Consider the following 15,934-nt stretch of genomic DNA (forward strand, 5'->3'; position numbering starts at 1 on the left):
CTAGGCGGGAATGGTCACTATCCCGCACACACGTTTCGTTGTGCCTGTTGCCAAGCGCTCTGGAGCACTGTTTATGACGAAAGCAGAACACCTCTTGCCGTTCCATTCTCAAAGCTCCTGAGTTAAGCAACCTGCGACTCTTGGTGCGAATGCCAGTGGAAAACACTTCCAATGTGCCTGGCAGGGAGAAACTGAACCGGGAGAACGCTTTTGTCTGGAGCTGGCACCTGTGCCTTCCGCACACACAGATTTGCCGCACATTCCAATGGCCAAGCTCTTTCTTAGGCAAGTTGAAAGCAGCTGTCAGAAGGCTGTGCTCCTTGTCAGATGGAAGCAGCAGCAGGCACAGAGGAGTTTGGCAAGCACTAAAGAGCCACAGAAGAGCGTGGCCTAGAAAAATGAAAGAGGAAAAAGCATTTGCTACATGTGCCCTTGTTGTCGCTTAACAACAGGTAGCAGCATAAACCAGATGCGGGTGAAGTTCTTGCAGGTGACATCTAACGTCAAATGAGCAAGCCGGCTTAGCACAGCTACGGTCCTCTGGCAGTCTGAAAGCTTTGCGCACAAGCCGGATGCTAAGCGCCTTCCTTTGCCTTTTGGCTGTGCTCGTGCATTGCCAGCACTAGGCGTGAATGGTCACTATCCCCCACACACGTGTCGTTGTGCCCGTTGCCAAGCGCTCTGGAGCACTGTTTGTGACGAAAGCGGAACACCTCTTGCCGTTCCATTCTCAGAGCTCCTGAGTTAAGCAACCTGCGACTCTTGGTGCGAATGCCAGTGGAAAACATTTCCAATGTGCCTGGCAGGGAGAAACTGAACCGGGAGAACGCATTTGTCTGGAGCTTGCACCTGCGCCTTCCGCACACACAGATTTGCCGCACATTCCAATGGCCAAGCTCCTTCTTAGGCAAGTTGAAAGCAGCTGTCAGAAGGCTGTGCTCCTTGTACGATGGAAGCAGCAGCAGGCACAGAGGAGTTTGGCAAGCACTAAAGAGCCAAATAAGAGCGTGGCCTAGCAAAATGAAAGAGGAAAAAGCATTTGCTACATGTGCCCTTGTTGTCGCCTAACAACAGGTAGCAGCATAAACCAGATGCGGGTGAAGTTCTTGCAGGTGACATCTAACGTCAAATGAGCAAGCCGGCTTAGCACAGCTACGGTCCTCTGGCAGTCTGAAAGCTTTGCGCACAAGCCGGATGCTAAGCGCCTTCCTTTGCCTTTTGGCAGTGCTCGTGCATTGCCAGCACTAGGCGTGAATGGTCTCTATCCCCCACACACGTTTCGTTGTGCCCGTTGCCAAGCGCTCTGGAGCACTCTTTATGAGGAAAGCAGAACACCTCTTGCCGTTCCATTCTCAGAGCTCCTGAGTTAAGCAACCTGCGACTCTTGGTGCGAATGCCAGTGGAAAACATTTCCAATGTGCCTGGCAGGGAGAAACTGAGCCGGGAGAACGCTTTTGTCAGGAGCTGGCACCTGCGCCTTCCGCACACACAGATTTGCGCATATTCCAATGGCCAAGCTCCTTCTTAGGCAAGTTGAAAGCTGCTGTCAGAAGGCTGTGCTCCTTGTACGATGGAAGCAGCAGCAGGCACAGAGGAGTTTGGCAAGCACTAAAGAGCCAAATAAGAGCGTGGCCTAGCAAAATGAAAGAGGAAAAAGCATTTGTTACATGTGCCCTTGTTGTCGCCTAACAACAGGTAGCAGCATAAACCAGATGCGGGTGAAGTTCTTGCAGGTGACATGTAACGTCAAATGAGCAAGCCGGCTTACCACAGCTACGGTCCTCTGGCAGTCTGAAAGCTTTGCGCACAAGCCGGATGCTAAGCGCCTTCCTTTGCCTTTTGGCTGTGCTCGTGCATTGCCAGCACTAGGCGTGAATGGTCACTATCCCCCACACACGTGTCGTTGTGCCCGTTGCCAAGCGCTCTGGAGCACTGTTTGTGACGAAAGCGGAACACCTCTTGCCGTTCCATTCTCAGAGCTCCTGAGTTAAGCAACCTGCGACTCTTGGTGCGAATGCCAGTGGAAAACATTTCCAATGTGCCTGGCAGGGAGAAACTGAGCCGGGAGAACGCTTTTGTCAGGAGCTGGCACCTGCGCCTTCCGCACACACTGATTTGCCGCATATTCCAATGGCCAAGCTCCTTCTTAGGCAAGTTGAAAGCTGCTGTCAGAAGGCTGTGCTCCTTGTCAGATGGAAGCAGCAGCAGGCACAGAGGAGTTTGGCAAGCACTAAAGAGCCAAATAAGAGCGTGGCCTAGCAAAATGAAAGAGGAAAAAGCATTTGCTACATGTGCCTTTGTTGTCGCCTAACAACAGGTAGCAGCATAAACCAGATGCGGGTGAAGTTCTTGCAGGTGACATCTAACGTCAAATGAGCAAGCCGGCTTACCACAGCTACGGTTCTCTGGCAGTCTGAAAGCTTTGTGCACAAGCCGGATGCTAAGCGCCTTTTTTTGCCTTTTGGCAGTGCTCGTGCATTGCCAGCACTAGGCGGGATTGCTCACTATCCCCCACACACGTTTCGTTGTGCCTGTTGCCAAGCGCTCTGGAGCACTGTTTGTGACGAAAGCGGAACACCTCTTGCCGTTCCATTCTCAGAGCTCCTGAGTTAAGCAACCTGCGACTCTTGGTGCGAATGCCAGTGGAAAACATTTCCAATGTGCCTGGCAGGGAGAAACTGAGCCGGGAGAACGCATTTGTCAGGAGCTGGCACCTGCGCCTTCCGCACACACTGATTTGCCGCATATTCCAATGGCCAAGCTCCTTCTTAGGCAAGTTGAAAGCTGCTGTCAGAAGGCTGTGCTCCTTGTACGATGGAAGCAGCAGCAGGCACAGAGGAGTTTGGCAAGCACTAAAGAGCCAAATAAGAGCGTGGCCTAGCAAAATGAAAGAGGAAAAAGCATTTGCTACATGTGCCTTTGTTGTCGCCTAACAACAGGTAGCAGCATAAACCAGATGCGGGTGAAGTTCTTGCAGGTGACATCTAACGTCAAATGAGCAAGCCGGCTTACCACAGCTACGGTCCTCTGGCAGTCTGAAAGCTTTGTGCACAAGCCGGATGCTAAGAGCCTTTTTTTGCCTTTTGGCAGTGCTCGTGCATTGCCAGCACTAGGCGGGATTGCTCACTATCCCCCACACACGTTTCGTTGTGCCTGTTGCCAAGCGCTCTGGAGCACTGTTTGTGACGAAAGCGGAACACCTCTTGCCGTTCCATTCTCAGAGCTCCTGAGTTAAGCAACCTGCGACTCTTGGTGCGAATGCCAGTGGAAAACATTTCCAATGTGCCTGGCAGGGAGAAACTGAACCGGGAGAACGCTTTTGTCTGGAGCTTGCACCTGCGCCTTCCGCACACACAGATTTGCCGCACATTCCAATGGCCAAGCTCCTTCTTAGGCAAGTTGAAAGCAGCTGTCAGAAGGCTGTGCTCCTTGTACGATGGAAGCAGCAGCAGGCACAGAGGAGTTTGGCAAGCACTAAAGAGCCAAATAAGAGCGTGGCCTAGCAAAATGAAAGAGGAAAAAGCATTTGCTACATGTGCCCTTGTTGTCGCTTAACAACAGGTAGCAGCATAAACCAGATGCGGGTGAAGTTCTTGCAGGTGACATCTAACGTCAAATGAGCAAGCCGGCTTAGCACAGCTACGGTCCTCTGGCAGTCTGAAAGCTTTGCGCACAAGCCGGATGCTAAGCGCCTTCCTTTGCCTTTTGGCAGTGCTCGTGCATTGCCAGCACTAGGCGTGAATGGTCTCTATCCCCCACACACGTTTCGTTGTGCCCGTTGCCAAGCGCTCTGGAGCACTGTTTATGAGGAAAGCAGAACACCTCTTGCCGTTCCATTCTCAGAGCTCCTGAGTTAAGCAACCTGCGACTCTTGGTGCGAATGCCAGTGGAAAACATTTCCAATGTGCCTGGCAGGGAGAAACTGAACCGGGAGAACGCTTTTGTCAGGAGCTGGCACCTGCGCCTTCCGCACACACAGATTTGCGCATATTCCAATGGCCAAGCTCCTTCTTAGGCAAGTTGAAAGCTGCTGTCAGAAGGCTGTGCTCCTTGTACGATGGAAGCAGCAGCAGGCACAGAGGAGTTTGGCAAGCACTAAAGAGCCACAGAAGAGCGTGGCCTAGAAAAATGAAAGAGGAAAAAGCATTTGTTACATGTGCCCTTGTTGTCGCCTAACAACAGGTAGCAGCATAAACCAGATGCGGGTGAAGTTCTTGCAGGTGACATGTAACGTCAAATGAGCAAGCCGGCTTACCACAGCTACGGTCCTCTGGCAGTCTGAAAGCTTTGCGCACAAGCCGGATGCTAAGCACCTTCCTTTGCCTTTTGGCTGTGCTCGTGCATTGCCAGCACTAGGCGTGAATGGTCACTATCCCCCACACACGTGTCGTTGTGCCCGTTGCCAAGCGCTCTGGAGCACTGTTTGTGACGAAAGCGGAACACCTCTTGCCGTTCCATTCTCAGAGCTCCTGAGTTAAGCAACCTGCGACTCTTGGTGCGAATGCCAGAGAAAAACATTTCCAATGTGCCTGGCAGGGAGAAACTGAACCGGGAGAACTCATTTGTCTGGAGCTGGCACCTGTGCCTTCCGCACACACAGATTTGCCGCACATTCCAATGGCCAAGCTCTTTCTTAGTCAAGTTGAAAGCAGCTGTCAGAAGGCTGTGCTCCTTGTCAGATGGAAGCAGCAGCAGGCACAGAGGAGTTTGGCAAGCACTAAAGAGCCAAATAAGAGCGTGGCCTAGCAAAATGAAAGAGGAAAAAGCATTTGCTACATGTGCCCTTGTTGTCGCCTAACAACAGGTAGCAGCATAAACCAGATGCGGGTGAAGTTCTTGCAGGTGACATCTAACGTCAAATGAGCAAGCCGGCTTAGCACAGCTACGGTCCTCTGGCAGTCTGAAAGCTTTGCGCACAAGCCGGATGCTAAGCGCCTTCCTTTGCCTTTTGGCAGTGCTCGTGCATTGCCAGCACTAGGCATGAATGGTCTCTATCCCCCACACACGTTTCGTTGTGCCCGTTGCCAAGCGCTCTGGAGCACTCTTTATGACGAAAGCGGAACACCTCTTGCCGTTCCATTCTCAGAGCTCCTGAGTTAAGCAACCTGCGACTCTTGGTGCGAATGCCAGTGGAAAACATTTCCAATGTGCCTGGCTGGGAGAAACTGAGCCGGGAGAACGCTTTTGTCAGGAGCTGGCACCTGCGCCTTCCGCACACACAGATTTGCCGCATATTCCAATGGCCAAGCTCCTTCTTAGGCAAGTTGAAAGCTGCTGTCAGAAGGCTGTGCTCCTTGTCAGATGGAAGCAGCAGCAGGCACATAGGAGTTTGGCAAGCACTAAAGAGCCAAATAAGAGCGTGGCCTAGCAAAATGAAAGAGGAAAAAGCATTTGCTACATGTGCCCTTGTTGTCGCCTAACAACAGGTAGCAGCATAAACCAGATGCGGGTGAAGTTCTTGCAGGTGACATCTAACGTCAAATGAGCAAGCCGGCTTAGCACAGCTACGGTCCTCTGGCAGTCTGAAAGCTTTGCGCACAAGCCGGATGCTAAGCGCCTTCCTTTGCCTTTTGGCTGTGCTCGTGCATTGCCAGCACTAGGCGTGAATGCTCACTATCCCCCACACACGTTTCGTTGTGCCCGTTGCCAAGCGCTCTGGAGCACTGTTTGTGACGAAAGCGGAACACCTCTTGCCGTTCCATTCTCAGAGCTCCTGAGTTAAGCAACCTGCGACTCTTGGTGCGAATGCCAGTGGAAAACATTTCCAATGTGCCTGGCAGGGAGAAACTGAGCCGGGAGAACGCTTTTGTCAGGAGCTGGCACCTGCGCCTTCCGCACACACTGATTTGCCGCACATTCCAATGGCCAAGCTCTTTCTTAGTCAAGTTGAAAGCAGCTGTCAGAAGGCTGTGCTCCTTGTACGATGGAAGCAGCAACAGGCACAGAGGAGTTTGGCAAGCACTAAAGAGCCACAGAAGAGCGTGGCCTAGAAAAATGAAAGAGGAAAAAGCATTTGCTACATGTGCCCTTGTTGTCGCTTAACAACAGGTAGCAGCATAAACCAGATGCGGGTGAAGTTCTTGCAGGTGACATCTAACGTCAAATGAGCAAGCCGGCTTACCACAGCTACGGTCCTCTGGCAGTCTGAAAGCTTTGCGCACAAGCCGGATGCTAAGCGCCTTTTTTTGCCTTTTGGCTGTGCTCGTGCATTGCCAGCACTAGGCGTGAATGGTCACTATCCCCCACACAGGTTTCGTTGTGCCCGTTGCCAAGCGCTCTGGAGCACTGTTTGTGACGAAAGCGGAACACCTCTTGCCGTTCCATTCTCAGAGCTCCTGAGTTAAGCAACCTGCGACTCTTGGTGCGAATGCCAGAGAAAAACATTTCCAATGTGCCTGGCAGGGAGAAACTGAACCGGGAGAACGCTTTTGTCTGGAGCTTGCACCTGCGCCTTCCGCACACACAGATTTGCCGCACATTCCAATGGCCAAGCTCCTTCTTAGGCAAGTTGAAAGCAGCTGTCAGAAGGCTGTGCTCCTTGTACGATGGAAGCAGCAGCAGGCACAGATGAGTTTGGCAAGCACTAAAGAGCCACAGAAGAGCGTGGCCTAGCAAAATTAAAGAGGAAAAAGCATTTGCTACATGTGCCCTTGTTGTCGCCTAACAACAGGTAGCAGCATAAACCAGATGCAGGTAAAGTTCTTGCAGGTGACATCTAACGTCAAATGAGCAAGCCGGCTTAGCACAGCTACGGTCCTCTGGCAGTCTGAAAGCTTTGTGCACAAGCCGGATGCTAAGCGCCTTTTTTTGCCTTTTGGCTGTGCTCGTGCATTGCCAGCACTAGGCGGGAATGGTCACTATCCCGCACACACGTTTCGTTGTGCCTGTTGCCAAGCGCTCTGGAGCACTGTTTATGACGAAAGCAGAACACCTCTTGCCGTTCCATTCTCAAAGCTCCTGAGTTAAGCAACCTGCGACTCTTGGTGCGAATGCCAGTGGAAAACACTTCCAATGTGCCTGGCAGGGAGAAACTGAACCGGGAGAACGCTTTTGTCTGGAGCTGGCACCTGTGCCTTCCGCACACACAGATTTGCCGCACATTCCAATGGCCAAGCTCTTTCTTAGGCAAGTTGAAAGCAGCTGTCAGAAGGCTGTGCTCCTTGTCAGATGGAAGCAGCAGCAGGCACAGAGGAGTTTGGCAAGCACTAAAGAGCCACAGAAGAGCGTGGCCTAGAAAAATGAAAGAGGAAAAAGCATTTGCTACATGTGCCCTTGTTGTCGCTTAACAACAGGTAGCAGCATAAACCAGATGCGGGTGAAGTTCTTGCAGGTGACATCTAACGTCAAATGAGCAAGCCGGCTTAGCACAGCTACGGTCCTCTGGCAGTCTGAAAGCTTTGCGCACAAGCCGGATGCTAAGCGCCTTCCTTTGCCTTTTGGCTGTGCTCGTGCATTGCCAGCACTAGGCGTGAATGGTCACTATCCCCCACACACGTGTCGTTGTGCCCGTTGCCAAGCGCTCTGGAGCACTGTTTGTGACGAAAGCGGAACACCTCTTGCCGTTCCATTCTCAGAGCTCCTGAGTTAAGCAACCTGCGACTCTTGGTGCGAATGCCAGTGGAAAACATTTCCAATGTGCCTGGCAGGGAGAAACTGAACCGGGAGAACGCATTTGTCTGGAGCTTGCACCTGCGCCTTCCGCACACACAGATTTGCCGCACATTCCAATGGCCAAGCTCCTTCTTAGGCAAGTTGAAAGCAGCTGTCAGAAGGCTGTGCTCCTTGTACGATGGAAGCAGCAGCAGGCACAGAGGAGTTTGGCAAGCACTAAAGAGCCAAATAAGAGCGTGGCCTAGCAAAATGAAAGAGGAAAAAGCATTTGCTACATGTGCCCTTGTTGTCGCCTAACAACAGGTAGCAGCATAAACCAGATGCGGGTGAAGTTCTTGCAGGTGACATCTAACGTCAAATGAGCAAGCCGGCTTACCACAGCTACAGTCCTCTGGCAGTCTGAAAGCTTTGCGCACAAGCCGGATGCTAAGCGCCTTCCTTTGCCTTTTGGCAGTGCTCGTGCATTGCCAGCACTAGGCGTGAATGGTCTCTATCCCCCACACACGTTTCGTTGTGCCCGTTGCCAAGCGCTCTGGAGCACTCTTTATGAGGAAAGCAGAACACCTCTTGCCGTTCCATTCTCAGAGCTCCTGAGTTAAGCAACCTGCGACTCTTGGTGCGAATGCCAGTGGAAAACATTTCCAATGTGCCTGGCAGGGAGAAACTGAGCCGGGAGAACGCTTTTGTCAGGAGCTGGCACCTGCGCCTTCCGCACACGCAGATTTGCGCATATTCCAATGGCCAAGCTCCTTCTTAGGCAAGTTGAAAGCTGCTGTCAGAAGGCTGTGCTCCTTGTACGATGGAAGCAGCAGCAGGCACAGAGGAGTTTGGCAAGCACTAAAGAGCCAAATAAGAGCGTGGCCTAGCAAAATGAAAGAGGAAAAAGCATTTGTTACATGTGCCCTTGTTGTCGCCTAACAACAGGTAGCAGCATAAACCAGATGCGGGTGAAGTTCTTGCAGGTGACATCTAACGTCAAATGAGCAAGCCGGCTTAGCACAGCTACGGTCCTCTGGCAGTCTGAAAGCTTTGCGCACAAGCCGGATGCTAAGCGCCTTCCTTTGCCTTTTGGCTGTGCTCGTGCATTGCCAGCACTAGGCGTGAATGGTCACTATCCCCCACACACGTGTCGTTGTGCCCGTTGCCAAGCGCTCTGGAGCACTGTTTGTGACGAAAGCGGAACACCTCTTGCCGTTCCATTCTCAGAGCTCCTGAGTTAAGCAACCTGCGACTCTTGGTGCGAATGCCAGTGGAAAACATTTCCAATGTGCCTGGCAGGGAGAAACTGAGCCGGGAGAACGCTTTTGTCAGGAGCTGGCACCTGCGCCTTCCGCACACACTGATTTGCCGCATATTCCAATGGCCAAGCTCCTTCTTAGGCAAGTTGAAAGCTGCTGTCAGAAGGCTGTGCTCCTTGTCAGATGGAAGCAGCAGCAGGCACAGAGGAGTTTGGCAAGCACTAAAGAGCCAAATAAGAGCGTGGCCTAGCAAAATGAAAGAGGAAAAAGCATTTGCTACATGTGCCTTTGTTGTCGCCTAACAACAGGTAGCAGCATAAACCAGATGCGGGTGAAGTTCTTGCAGGTGACATCTAACGTCAAATGAGCAAGCCGGCTTACCACAGCTACGGTTCTCTGGCAGTCTGAAAGCTTTGTGCACAAGCCGGATGCTAAGCGCCTTTTTTTGCCTTTTGGCAGTGCTCGTGCATTGCCAGCACTAGGCGGGATTGCTCACTATCCCCCACACACGTTTCGTTGTGCCTGTTGCCAAGCGCTCTGGAGCACTGTTTGTGACGAAAGCGGAACACCTCTTGCCGTTCCATTCTCAGAGCTCCTGAGTTAAGCAACCTGCGACTCTTGGTGCGAATGCCAGTGGAAAACATTTCCAATGTGCCTGGCAGGGAGAAACTGAGCCGGGAGAACGCATTTGTCAGGAGCTGGCACCTGCGCCTTCCGCACACACTGATTTGCCGCATATTCCAATGGCCAAGCTCCTTCTTAGGCAAGTTGAAAGCTGCTGTCAGAAGGCTGTGCTCCTTGTACGATGGAAGCAGCAGCAGGCACAGAGGAGTTTGGCAAGCACTAAAGAGCCAAATAAGAGCGTGGCCTAGAAAAATGAAAGAGGAAAAAGCATTTGCTACATGTGCCTTTGTTGTCGCCTAACAACAGGTAGCAGCATAAACCAGATGCGGGTGAAGTTCTTGCAGGTGACATCTAACGTCAAATGAGCAAGCCGGCTTACCACAGCTACGGTCCTCTGGCAGTCTGAAAGCTTTGTGCACAAGCCGGATGCTAAGCGCCTTTTTTTGCCTTTTGGCAGTGCTCGTGCATTGCCAGCACTAGGCGGGATTGCTCACTATCCCCCACACACGTTTCGTTGTGCCTGTTGCCAAGCGCTCTGGAGCACTGTTTGTGACGAAAGCGGAACACCTCTTGCCGTTCCATTCTCAGAGCTCCTGAGTTAAGCAACCTGCGACTCTTGGTGCGAATGCCAGTGGAAAACATTTCCAATGTGCCTGGCAGGGAGAAACTGAACCGGGAGAACGCTTTTGTCTGGAGCTTGCACCTGCGCCTTCCGCACACACAGATTTGCCGCACATTCCAATGGCCAAGCTCCTTCTTAGGCAAGTTGAAAGCAGCTGTCAGAAGGCTGTGCTCCTTGTACGATGGAAGCAGCAGCAGGCACAGAGGAGTTTGGCAAGCACTAAAGAGCCAAATAAGAGCGTGGCCTAGCAAAATGAAAGAGGAAAAAGCATTTGCTACATGTGCCCTTGTTGTCGCCTAACAACAGGTAGCAGCATAAACCAGATGCGGGTGAAGTTCTTGCAGGTGACATCTAACGTCAAATGAGCAAGCCGGCTTAGCACAGCTACGGTCCTCTGGCAGTCTGAAAGCTTTGCGCACAAGCCGGATGCTAAGCACCTTCCTTTGCCTTTTGGCTGTGCTCGTGCATTGCCAGCACTAGGCGTGAATGGTCACTATCCCCCACACACGTGTCGTTGTGCCCGTTGCCAAGCGCTCTGGAGCACTGTTTGTGACGAAAGCGGAACACCTCTTGCCGTTCCATTCTCAGAGCTCCTGAGTTAAGCAACCTGCGACTCTTGGTGCGAATGCCAGAGAAAAACATTTCCAATGTGCCTGGCAGGGAGAAACTGAACCGGGAGAACGCTTTTGTCTGGAGCTGGCACCTGCGCTTTCCGCACACACAGATTTGCCGCACATTCCAATGGCCAAGCTCCTTCTTAGGCAAGTTGAAAGCAGCTGTCAGAAGGCTGTGCTCCTTGTCAGATGGAAGCAGCAGCAGGCACAGATGAGTTTGGCAAGCACTAAAGAGCCACAGAAGAGCGTGGCCTAGCAAAATGAAAGAGGAAAAAGCATTTGCTACATGTGCCCTTGTTGTCGCCTAACAACAGGTAGCAGCATAAACCAGATGCGGGTGAAGTTCTTGCAGGTGACATCTAACGTCAAATGAGCAAGCCGGCTTAGCACAGCTACGGTCCTCTGGCAGTCTGAAAGCTTTGCGCACAAGCCGGATGCTAAGCGCCTTCCTTTGCCTTTTGACTGTGCTCGTGCATTGCCAGCAGTAGGCGGGAATGGTCACTATCCCCCACACACGTTTCGTTGTGCCCGTTGCCAAGCGCTCTGGAGCACTGTTTGTGACGAAAGCGGAACACCTCTTGCCGTTCCATTCTCAGAGCTCCTGAGTTAAGCAACCTGCGACTCTTGGTGCGAATGCCAGAGAAAAACATTTCCAATGTGCCTGGCAGGGAGAAACTGAACCGGGAGAACGCATTTGTCTGGAGCTGGCACCTGTGCCTTCCGCACACACTGATTTGCCGCACATTCCAATGGCCAAGCTCTTTCTTAGGCAAGTTGAAAGCAGCTGTCAGAAGGCTGTGCTCCTTGTACGATGGAAGCAGCAGCAGGCACAGAGGAGTTTGGCAAGCACTAAAGAGCCACAGAAGAGCGTGGCCTAGCAAAATGAAAGAGGAAAAAGCATTTGCTACATGTGCCCTTGTTGTCGCCTAACAACAGGTAGCAGCATAAACCAGATGCGGGTGAAGTTCTTGCAGGTGACATCTAACGTCAAATGAGCAAGCCGGCTTAGCACAGCTACGGTCCTCTGGCAGTCTGAAAGCTTTGCGCACAAGCCGGATGCTAAGCGCCTTCCTTTGCCTTTTGGCAGTGCTCGTGCATTGCCAGCACTAGGCGTGAATGGTCTCTATCCCCCACACACGTTTCGTTGTGCCCGTTGCCAAGCGCTCTGGAGCACTCTTTATGACGAAAGCGGAACACCTCTTGCCGTTCCATTCTCAGAGCTCCTGAGTTAAGCAACCTGCGACTCTTGGTGCGAATGCCAGTGGAAAACATTTCCAATGTGCCTGGCAGGGAGAAACTGAGCCGGGAGAACGCTTTTGTCAGGAGCTGGCACCTGCGCCTTCCGCACACACTGATTTGCCGCATATTCCAATGGCCAAGCTCCTTCTTAGGCAAGTTGAAAGCTGCTGTCAGAAGGCTGTGCTCCTTGTCAGATGGAAGCAGCAGCAGGCACAGAGGAGTTTGGCAAGCACTAAAGAGCCAAATAAGAGCGTGGCCTAGCAAAATGAAAGAGGAAAAAGCATTTGCTACATGTGCCCTTGTTGTCGCCTAACAACAGGTAGCAGCATAAACCAGATGCGGGTGAAGTTCTTGCAGGTGACATCTAACGTCAAATGAGCAAGCCGGCTTACCACAGCTACGGTCCTCTGGCAGTCTGAAAGCTTTGCGCACAAGCCGGATGCTAAGCGCCTTCCTTTGCCTTTTGGCAGTGCTCGTGCATTGCCAGCACTAGGCGTGAATGGTCTCTATCCCCCACACACGTTTCGTTGTGCCCGTTGCCAAGCGCTCTGGAGCACTCTTTATGACGAAAGCGGAACACCTCTTGCCGTTCCATTCTCAGAGCTCCTGAGTTAAGCAACCTGCGACTCTTGGTGCGAATGCCAGTGGAAAACATTTCCAATGTGCCTGGCAGGGAGAAACTGAGCCGGGAGAACGCTTTTGTCAGGAGCTGGCACCTGCGCCTTCCGCACACACTGATTTGCCGCATATTCCAATGGCCAAGCTCCTTCTTAGGCAAGTTGAAAGCTGCTGTCAGAAGGCTGTGCTCCTTGTCAGATGGAAGCAGCAGCAGGCACAGAGGAGTTTGGCAAGCACTAAAGAGCCAAATAAGAGCATGGCCTAGCAAAATGAAAGAGGAAAAAGCATTTGCTACATGTGCCCTTGTTGTCGCCTAACAACAGGTAGCAGCATAAACCAGATGCGGGTGAAGTTCTTGCAGGTGACATCTAACGTCAAATGAGCAAGCCGGCTTAGCACAGCTACGGTCCTCTGGCAGTCTGAAAGCTTTGCGCACAAGCCGGATGCTAAGCGCCTTTTTTTGCCTTTTGGCAGTGCTCGTGCATTGCCAGCACTAGGCGGGATTGCTCACTATCCCCCACACACGTTTCGTTGTGCCTGTTGCCAAGCGCTCTGGAGCACTGTTTGTGACGAAAGCGGAACACCTCTTGCCGTTCCATTCTCAGAGCTCCTGAGTTAAGCAACCTGCGACTCTTGGTGCGAATGCCAGTGGAAAACATTTCCAATGTGCCTGGCAGGGAGAAACTGAACCGGGAGAACGCATTTGTCTGGAGCTTGCACCTGCGCCTTCCGCACACACAGATTTGCCGCACATTCCAATGGCCAAGCTCCTTCTTAGGCAAGTTGAAAGCAGCTGTCAGAAGGCTGTGCTCCTTGTACGATGGAAGCAGCAGCAGGCACAGAGGAGTTTGGCAAGCACTAAAGAGCCAAATAAGAGCGTGGCCTAGCAAAATGAAAGAGGAAAAAGCATTTGCTACATGTGCCCTTGTTGTCGCCTAACAACAGGTAGCAGCATAAACCAGATGCGGGTGAAGTTCTTGCAGGTGACATCTAACGTCAAATGAGCAAGCCGGCTTAGCACAGCTACGGTCCTCTGGCAGTCTGAAAGCTTTGCGCACAAGCCGGATGCTAAGCGCCTTCCTTTGCCTTTTGGCAGTGCTCGTGCATTGCCAGCACTAGGCGTGAATGGTCTCTATCCCCCACACACGTTTCGTTGTGCCCGTTGCCAAGCGCTCTGGAGCACTCTTTATGAGGAAAGCAGAACACCTCTTGCCGTTCCATTCTCAGAGCTCCTGAGTTAAGCAACCTGCGACTCTTGGTGCGAATGCCAGTGGAAAACATTTCCAATGTGCCTGGCAGGGAGAAACTGAGCCGGGAGAACGCTTTTGTCAGGAGCTGGCACCTGCGCCTTCCGCACACACAGATTTGCGCATATTCCAATGGCCAAGCTCCTTCTTAGGCAAGTTGAAAGCTGCTGTCAGAAGGCTGTGCTCCTTGTACGATGGAAGCAGCAGCAGGCACAGAGGAGTTTGGCAAGCACTAAAGAGCCAAATAAGAGCGTGGCCTAGCAAAATGAAAGAGGAAAAAGCATTTGTTACATGTGCCCTTGTTGTCGCCTAACAACAGGTAGCAGCATAAACCAGATGCGGGTGAAGTTCTTGCAGGTGACATGTAACGTCAAATGAGCAAGCCGGCTTACCACAGCTACGGTCCTCTGGCAGTCTGAAAGCTTTGCGCACAAGCCGGATGCTAAGCGCCTTCCTTTGCCTTTTGGCTGTGCTCGTGCATTGCCAGCACTAGGCGTGAATGGTCACTATCCCCCACACACGTGTCGTTGTGCCCGTTGCCAAGCGCTCTGGAGCACTGTTTGTGACGAAAGCGGAACACCTCTTGCCGTTCCATTCTCAGAGCTCCTGAGTTAAGCAACCTGCGACTCTTGGTGCGAATGCCAGAGAAAAACATTTCCAATGTGCCTGGCAGGGAGAAACTGAACCGGGAGAACGCTTTTGTCTGGAGCTGGCACCTGCGCTTTCCGCACACACAGATTTGCCGCACATTCCAATGGCCAAGCTCCTTCTTAGGCAAGTTGAAAGCAGCTGTCAGAAGGCTGTGCTCCTTGTCAGATGGAAGCAGCAGCAGGCACAGATGAGTTTGGCAAGCACTAAAGAGCCACAGAAGAGCGTGGCCTAGCAAAATGAAAGAGGAAAAAGCATTTGCTACATGTGCCCTTGTTGTCGCCTAACAACAGGTAGCAGCATAAACCAGATGCGGGTGAAGTTCTTGCAGGTGACATCTAACGTCAAATGAGCAAGCCGGCTTAGCACAGCTACGGTCCTCTGGCAGTCTGAAAGCTTTGCGCACAAGCCGGATGCTAAGCGCCTTCCTTTGGCTTTTGACTGTGCTCGTGCATTGCCAGCAGTAGGCGGGAATGGTCACTATCCCCCACACACGTTTCGTTGTGCCCGTTGCCAAGCGCTCTGGAGCACTGTTTGTGACGAAAGCGGAACACCTCTTGCCGTTCCATTCTCAGAGCTCCTGAGTTAAGCAACCTGCGACTCTTGGTGCGAATGCCAGAGAAAAACATTTCCAATGTGCCTGGCAGGGAGAAACTGAACCGGGAGAACGCATTTGTCTGGAGCTGGCACCTGTGCCTTCCGCACACACAGATTTGCCGCACATTCCAATGGCCAAGCTCTTTCTTAGGCAAGTTGAAAGCAGCTGTCAGAAGGCTGTGCTCCTTGTACGATGGAAGCAGCAGCAGGCACAGAGGAGTTTGGCAAGCACTAAAGAGCCACAGAAGAGCGTGGCCTAGCAAAATGAAAGAGGAAAAAGCATTTGCTACATGTGCCCTTGTTGTCGCCTAACAACAGGTAGCAGCATAAACCAGATGCGGGTGAAGTTCTTGCAGGTGACATCTAACGTCAAATGAGCAAGCCGGCTTAGCACAGCTACGGTCCTCTGGCAGTCTGAAAGCTTTGCGCACAAGCCGGATGCTAAGCGCCTTCCTTTGCCTTTTGGCAGTGCTCGTGCATTGCCAGCACTAGGCGTGAATGGTCTCTATCCCCCACACACGTTTCGTTGTGCCCGTTGCCAAGCGCTCTGGAGCACTCTTTATGACGAAAGCGGAACACCTCTTGCCGTTCCATTCTCAGAGCTCCTGAGTTAAGCAACCTGCGACTCTTGGTGCGAATGCCAGTGGAAAACATTTCCAATGTGCCTGGCAGGGAGAAACTGAGCCGGGAGAACGCATTTGTCAGGAGCTGGCACCTGCGCCTTCCGCACACACTGATTTGCCGCATATTCCAATGGCCAAGCTCCTTCTTAGGCAAGTTGAAAGCTGCTGTCAGAAGGCTGTGCTCCTTGTACGATGGAAGCAGCAGCAGGCACAGAGGAGTTTGGCAAGCACTAAAGAGCCAAATAAGAGCGTG

The sequence above is a fragment of the Poecile atricapillus genome, chromosome 7 (assembly GCF_030490865.1).
Source record: "Poecile atricapillus isolate bPoeAtr1 chromosome 7, bPoeAtr1.hap1, whole genome shotgun sequence".
NCBI classification, from domain to species: domain Eukaryota; kingdom Metazoa; phylum Chordata; class Aves; order Passeriformes; family Paridae; genus Poecile; species Poecile atricapillus.